Source organism: Pseudophryne corroboree, chromosome 1 (genome assembly GCF_028390025.1).
Source record: "Pseudophryne corroboree isolate aPseCor3 chromosome 1, aPseCor3.hap2, whole genome shotgun sequence".
In the NCBI taxonomy this organism is placed as follows: Eukaryota; Metazoa; Chordata; class Amphibia; order Anura; family Myobatrachidae; genus Pseudophryne; species Pseudophryne corroboree.
In genome coordinates, this window is record NC_086444.1 from 667,083,513 (window position 1) to 667,091,941 (window position 8,429).

Sequence of the window (8,429 nt, forward strand, 5' to 3'; positions counted from 1 at the left end):
CGAAGCCGGACGGCTCGGTCAGACCAATCCTAAACCTAAAAAATCTGAATCTCTACTTGAAACGGTTCAAGTTCAAGATGGAATCACTCAGGGCAGTGATTTCCAGTCTGGAGCAGGGGGATTACATGGTGTCAGTAGACATAAAGGATGCTTACCTGCATGTTCCCATGTATCCTCTTCACCAGGCTTATCTGAGATTCGCGGTTCAGGATTGCCATTACCAGTTCCAGACGTTGCCTTTCGATCTATCCACAGCGCCGAGGGTATTCACCAAGGTGATGGCGGAAATGATGGTCCTCCTTCGTCAAAAAGGAGTCAATATAATTCCTTATCTGGACGATCTCCTGATAAAGGCGAGATCCAGGGAGCAGTTGCTACAGAACATCACGCTCACCCTGTCCATACTCCAACAACACGGTTGGATCATACATCCAAAGTCACAGTTGGAACCGACAACAAGATTGTCTTTTCTCGGGATGATTCTGGACACAGAAGTTCAGAGAGTATTTCTTCCAGTGGAAAAGGCTCTAGAAATCCAGAAAATGGTAAAACAGATATTGAAACCATCAAGTGTGTCGATCCAGCAGTGCATTCGGTTGTTGGGGAAAATGGTGGCGGCCTACGAGGCCATACAGTTTGGCAGGTTCCATGCCAGAGTATTCCAGTGGGACCTGTTGGTCGGATCCCACCTACACATGCACCGAAAGATAGTCCTGTCGTCAAAAGCCAGGATTTCGCACCTGTGGTGGCTACACAGTTCGCACCTACTAGAGGGACGCAGGTTCGGGATTCAGGACTGGGTCCTGGTAACCACGGACGCAAGTCTCCGAGGCTGGGGAGCTGTCACTCAGGGGGAAAGCTTCCAAGGAAAATGGTCAAGTCAGGAGGCTTGCCTTCACATAAACGTGCTGAAATTGAGAGCCATTTACAACGCCCTTCGACAAGCGGTACATCTTCTTCAAGATCATCCCGTGCAGATCCAGTCGGACAATGTAACAGCAGTTGCATACATAAACAGGCAGGGTGGAACAAAAGCAGAGTGGCAATGGCAGAGGTGACAAAGATCCTCCTCTGGGCAGAAAGACATGTAAAGGCTCTGTCAGCGATTTTCATTCCGGGAGTAGACAACTGGGAAGCAGACTTCCTCAGCAGACACGATCTCCATCCAGGAGAGTGGGGCCTCCACCAAGAAGTCTTCGCAGAGGTAACAAGTCTTTGGGGAGTTCCTCAAGTAGACATGACGGCATCTCTTCTCAACAAGAAGCTTCAGAAATATTGTTATAGGTCGAGAGACCCTCAAGCAATAGCAGTGGATGCTCTAGTGACCCAGTGGGTATTCCGGTCAGTGTATGTCTTCCCCTCCACTTCCGCTGATCCCCAGAGTTCAAGGGTTCAAGCAATCTTCATTGTCCCAGACTGGCCAAGGAGGGCTTGGTACCCAGATATTCAGGAGCTGCTCATAAAAGATCCTTGGCCTCTTCCTCTTCACGAGGACCTGCTACAGCAGGGGCCGTGCGTGTATCAAGACTTACCGCGGTTACGTTTGACGGCATGGCTGTTGAGCTCCGGATCCTAGCCCAAAAGGGTATTCCAAAGGAAGTCATTCCCACACTTATTCAGGCCAGGAAAGGAGTAACGTCGAAACATTACCACCGTATTTGGAGAAAATATGTGTCTTGGTGTGAATCCAAGACGGCTCCTACGGAAGAGTTTCAAGTTGGGACGTTTTCTCCATTTTCTGCAGGCTGGTGTGGAGGCGGGCCTTCGATTGGGGTCAATCAAGGTCCAGATATCGGCCTTGTCAATTTTCTTCCAAAAACAATTGGCCGCTCTTCCAGAAGTTCAGACCTTCGTGGAAGGGGTTCTGCACATCCAGCCTCTATTTGTGCCTCCAGTGGCACCATGGGACCTTAATGTGGTGTTGCAGTTCCTTCAATCGGATTGGTTTGAGCCTCTACAAGAGATAGAGTTGAAGTTTCTCACTTGGAAAGTGGTGATGCTTTTGGCATTGGCATCCGCAAGGCGGGTGTCTGAATTGGGGGCCTTGTCTCACAAGAGCCCTTACCTGGTCTTCTATGAAGATAGGGCAGAGTTGAGAACTCGCCAACATTTTCTTCCAAAGGTGGTTTCATCTTTCCACATAAACCAACCTATTGTGGTGCCAGTAATTACTGACACGTTCACTGAGTCAAAGTCTCTAGATGTGGTTAGAGCTTTGAGGATTTATGTCACTAGAACAGCTAGGATTCGGAAAACAGAGGCCCTGTTTGTCCTGTATGCTCCCAACAAGATTGGGTGTCCTGCTTCCAAGCAGACTATTGCGCGCTGGATCAGAGGTACTATTCAGCATGCACATTCTACGTCTGGATTGCCGTTACCTACGTCGGTGAAAGCCCATTCTACTAGGAAGGTGGGCTCATCCTGGGCGGCTGCCATGGGGTTCTCGGCATTGCAACTTTGCCAAGCAGCTACTTGGTCAGGGTCAAACACATTTGCTAAGTTCTACAAGTTTGACACCTTGGCCGATGAAGACCTCAAGTTCGGTCAATCGGTGCTGCAGGGTCATCCGCACTCTCCCGCCCGTACTGGAGCTTTGGTATAAACCCCATGGTCATGAAGTGGACCCCAGCATCCTCTAGGACGTATGAGAAAATAGGATTTTGATACCTACCGGTAAATCCTTTTCTCCTAGTCCGTAGAGGATGCTGGGCGCTTGTCCCAGTGCGTACTTTACCTGCAGTTTTTTTGTTCATTAGAATTACACATGTTGTGTTATATTAGTTTCAGCATGTTGCTGTAATTGGTTCATGCCTGTTGGTGTGTGTTATGTTGAATGCCATGTTGTGCGGCATGGTTGAGGTGTGAGCTGGTATGTATCTCACCACTAGTGTTAAAGTAAATCCTTTCCTCGCAATGTCCGTCTCCCTGGGCACAGTTCCTATAACTGAGGTCTGGAGGAGGGGCATAGAGGGAGGAGCCAGTTCACACCCATTGAAAAGTCTTAAGAGTGCCCATGGCTCCTGTGGAACCGTCTATAGCCCATGGTCATGAAGTGGACCCCAGCATCCTCTACGGACTAGGAGAAAAGGATTTACCGGTAGGTACCAAAATCCTATTTTCTGTTACTTGCTTCTTTGTTATTTTTTTTTTTAGGCTCTTTAATTGTTAATGGCCTCCGTACCCATACTGCTGTTATGTTAGTATTATGTTTTTTACACTGCCAGCCCTAACACTGCCAGAGAACTCCCTTGCATTGGTGGTTCTACTTATTCATTGCCCCTACTGCCCTATAGGATTTTGAGATTAGTTCTGTAGGGCCTTCCCGTTAAAGTTAGTTTGTTTAGGGATTTGCATATGCCAAAGTTGAGGGTGGTATGCAAGGTAGCGAGAGCTTGGGGTGTTTGTTTTCTTTTTGGGGGTTACTTCTGTTGTATTTTCTGTTCCTTTATACCTATTCTGGTTCTTCTTGTACTCCTTCAGATGTTGCACTGCCACATCATGTACAGATGTGGCCTCCCTCATCTTCGCCACTAGCCATGGCAAATGCGAGTAGATTGGTGCAACTAGCATTCCCGCAGCCATGCGGGTGCACTGCGCATGCATCTGTAATCTATGGGATTGCATGAGTGCGTAAGGTCCTGCGAATGGGTGGCACTCGGGTGCAGTTAGTTCAATCGCGACCTGTTCGTGGATCATAAGACTGCGGACCCATATGTATATTGCTGTTTATATGTGTCTCACTGGTGTATATGGATGGTACTCCTGGGATGCAGTGGCCTTCACGGTTATTGGTTCTTTATTGGAAGTTCTTCCCTTTGGGAGGGTGGTCACTCCACTATGCCTGTCTATTTGGAAGTATACTTAAAGTAATTAACTGTAATGTTTGGAGTGTTAACTGCAAACTCAACGCTCATTAGTCATTAAACAGCTCAAACATTATGATCCCCATATTACTTATTTTGATGGAGACTCATTTGACTCTAGGAAACCATTTCTCTCTTAAAAATCCATAGCTAGGCTTGGCGTATCATGCCTCTTACCCATCCTCCTCTATAAACTCTGTTAAAACTAACCTGTGGTGGAGATGTGTTTTCTTTTACTGTATAATAGATTTAACGCCTCTTTTTCTCCTAGCCTATGTCCCTTCTCTGTTTTCTTATGATCTGGTAAAGAGAGCTGCTGTTGCGCAATTCCCTACCACTCCTGTGCTGTGACTGTTCAGCCATCTTCTTGGAGGCTCATACACTATACTCATCCTGGGATTTGGCTGGGTTTGGAGACTACCTTAAGGTCCAGTATTTATTGGGACAGATTATGGCAGTCCTTCGGGACCTCTGTTTATTGTGACATTTTATGTTTATATACACAATATTAATGTGAAACAGTTGTGGAAAAGGTGGAGGGGAAAAAGTAAACAGAGGCATGCATGGCCATGGATTGAGTCTGAAACCACAAAATTAGGGAAATGGGAGTTTGATACATGAGGTCAGTGCCACTTATTGTTATTGCAGATAGCAGTTGGGGCTATGTGATCCAGGCAGGGGTCAGATACATTGTTTGTGAGTTGTGTGGTAGTAATTGTGTAGAAGAAGGCAGGAAAGCTAAGAAGGTGGTTCAAGAAATTGTCAGGCTTGCTTAAAGAGATGGGTTTTCTGGGAACACATGAAGTTTTGGAGTCAGTAACTTTATAGGTTGAACTAATGCTTCTGTGAATGTAACCTTTAACTAGGCACTGTGCATCATGCCTCATTGATGTTAGTGATTTCTCTCTTTTTTTCCTGATGGTACTCAATGGTTTACATAAGCATATGAAGACGTATTTGTTTCTGCATAAAATTAAGTCCAGAGTGTTGAAGCTGCTATACATTTTGTATCATCTTGTAACTTTAGATGAGTACCGACACCTTTTTTATGGGAAATAAATGCATTATACAGTTCCTAGTAAGCGACTAGGCTCACATTTGCTGCAGCAAAATGACTTTCTGCAGACGACATACAGTATACAGTATGGTGGTTGCTTTTTTAATAAAGACAAATCATTGTCTAATTATCATGACATTTCTGTATTACCATATTCCTTCCAAACACTACTTTGCAAACCGCGTCATAGGCATCTGCGAAGGGCTGTCAATGAGGACCAAAAAGTCATTTGTAGAAGAAATGCTTACTAGCTACATTTACGTAAAGATAGCTTTTTATGTTTTAACGAACCAGAAAATGTGACGTTCTTTTCTAAGTATTTCATACGTAATGTGCTTTGAGAGTTGGTTGTAGAACTTGCCTTAGCTTTATAAAATAGAATTATTTTTTTGTAAAACTTGGATAGTCGGAAAGCTGTGCCATAAGAAACTGCTCTAGGTATATAACATATCACGCACAATATTTCATTCATTACATATTTCATTTTAATTATTGCCCTAAAAAGCCAGGGAAATATATTTGACATTTAGGCTACAGGATTTAAACTGAAAAAATGCACTTGCATCACAAACCAAGACAGGTATAATACTTGCTTTGGCTATATGTTGAATTATGCTAAATATATTGAAATTTGTTTGCAAAAGTCTATGCCTGTGTGAGAAGGTCTCTCCAGTTGCTCATACATCTGGCTGTGCAGTCTGCTAAGTGCATACCACACCACATCTCCTGCGTGTCCTCTTTTCCTTCCTCTGCAAACATACAAGGTTAGAGTCAGGATAGGTCTGTACATTCAGGTAGAAATGACTCAGGGCCTGACTCAGAGATGTACTCTAATGAAGCTGGGATCCCGTACGCAGAGGCTTATGCGAATATATGCTAATGACGCAGCCTCCTGAATATGTACTGAGACGCCCAGCGGTGGCTCTGCAGACCCTTAGATAATTGACTCCCTATTAACAATGTGGTCACACAGAATGGGCGTGCCCATGTACTGTATACTGCTTACGGTATTGCAGTTGTAGTCTGAGACACCCTGAAAATGGTTGTGACTCATCTGCATTTTTGCCATCACTCCCCGTTACCTCCCCCCAAACTGTCCCTGATTGTCAGTCACTTTGTGAATAAATCCTCACTGCGAGCGGCATCGCCAAGGTACCTTGGCGCATAAAAGTGCAACCATGGAGTGACCATGCGCTGTCAGCCTATACTCACTCAATTTAGCCAGCACAGAAGGTGTAAATGGTTATTATTACTGCCTCACAGCACTGAGGTCTTAGGTTTAATTCCCACCATGGCCCCCACTGTGTGGAGTTTGTATATGGGTGCTCTCATTTCCTTCCACAATCCAAAAATACGAGGGAAAGTTAATTGGGCCCCCACAAAAAATTAACCCTAGTGTGTAAATGTATATGTGTTTAGGGAAGATTAAATGGGCCAAGTGGTTCTCATCTGCAAATTGTATGTTTCTATGTAGCTCCATGAATATGGGCTTTGAGTATTTCTCTGAATCAGGCTCACTGTTTCCATAGTCACAGATAAAATAAGCAACTCCTCCTGCACTGGGTTCAGTTTCAGCTACTGTAGGGAGTGGGTGGCAGGTTGAAGAACTATTAAACTGTCAAATTATTACCAGTTATTTGATTTCCTTGAAATATCCCATGGAAGCCATCCGCAAAATGGTTAACTCTCAACTGAGTAGAGAAAGGATATAGAAACGCCCCAGAAGGGATATAGTGTGATTTCTCTCTCCCTTCGGTGTCTTTAACAAACTTCCCGGAATGTCCTACAAAATATAAACAGATAACGCAGGTGGTAAGTATTGGGATTTCTCACGCTTCAGGTACAGAGGCTGCTTACAAATTCTTTGGATCATTTTCCAGACAAGAACTCCAGAATAACAGATGGTGTCTCATATAAGATTCCGGATCTGAAACCTCTGGATGTAAGAAACCTCTAATATTCCTGTTCATTGTCATATAGAACATCTTGTTACCACAATTGTTCACAAACATTTTCATTCAGCTTGATTCATTCAGCAATTGCACTTGAAACATTGTATAGAAATGTCTGTATAAGGGGAAGTGCCAGAGGAATCCCTTTCTAGCACAAATATCTATTTAGGGGAAGGTGGAGCCCCTTTATCCTCATATGCAGCACCCCCACCACTTTATACCGGAATAGTTCAGCAGTTAGCGCAGCCTTCTACCTATTAATGTATTTATTAACAGTTTCATATATAGCGCAGCAAATTCCGTTGCGCTTTACAATTGAGCATCTGAGTAAGCATTGGGCTGCCATGGAATATTTCAAGGAAAATAAATTAACAGTAATAATTTTACTATTTTCTTATTAACGCCATAGCAGCCATTTAAAAATGGGGCATCCCCAGCAATACACAAAACAGATGGGTTACTTGCAACCAACAGTACAAGTAATGGCAAATAATTACAACCAATATACTTTTTATTGATTAACTATTAGAAAAATATTTCTTCAAAACCAAGCATTCCCTGAGGATCTCACATCCAATAGATAATGTCTGGTAGGTATGAAGTGATGACCACCCTGTGCTGCTTTGCACACATTGGTGGAAATTGACTAAGTTCCCGATTTGATTCAAGATTGCATTTTCATATGAAAATGCAACTCTGAAATTTACTAAACACAAATCACAGTGTTGGGCCAATTCGTATTGAGGTACACTGCCTTACACAACAGGGATTCCCAGTATTTTAAAAAACATCACCCAGCTCTTGGGCCGGTCCTGGTTCCAAAAATATGAGGGGAAAAGAATGTAGGGGTCCCCCGTATTTTTGAAACCAGCACTGGGCTTCACTAATCAAGGAGAAAATACCACAGCAAGGAGACACATTTATACTGATCCCTGTGGCTGTGGAATTAAATCCTCAACTAGTCACCCCTGGCCAGGGTTCCCTGGGGGAGTGGGACCCCCCAATAAAGCCCCATCCAGGCCAGGAATTAAGCCTGGGGCTGTCCCCGCTATCCGTGGGATGTGGATGGCGGAGATAGCCCATGTGTAAAAAAAAAAAAGAATTAATATTGGGGGTAATTCTGAGTTGATAGCAGCAGAAAACTTTTTAGCAGTTGGGCAAAACCATGTGCACTGCAGGGGAGGCAGATATAACATGTGCAGAGAGAGATAATATTTGGGTGTGGTGAGTTCAATCTGCAATCTAAATTGCAGTGTAAAAATAAAGCAGCCAGTATTTACCCTGCACAGAAACAAAATAACCCACCCATATCTAACTCTCTCTACAAATGTTATATCTGCCCCCCCTGCAGTGCACATGGTTTTGCCCAACTGCTAAAAAATTTCCTACTGCGATCAACTTGGAATTACCCCCATTGTCTTCTACTTTATTGTAATAGTTCTTTTACAAGGGGGACTAAAGGTACCAGCGGGCACTTTAATGCCTGGCATGCTGGTACTTGTGGTTCTCCAAGTACCAACATGTGGGGCTGGCTTGCTAGGACCTATGGTTTCACGG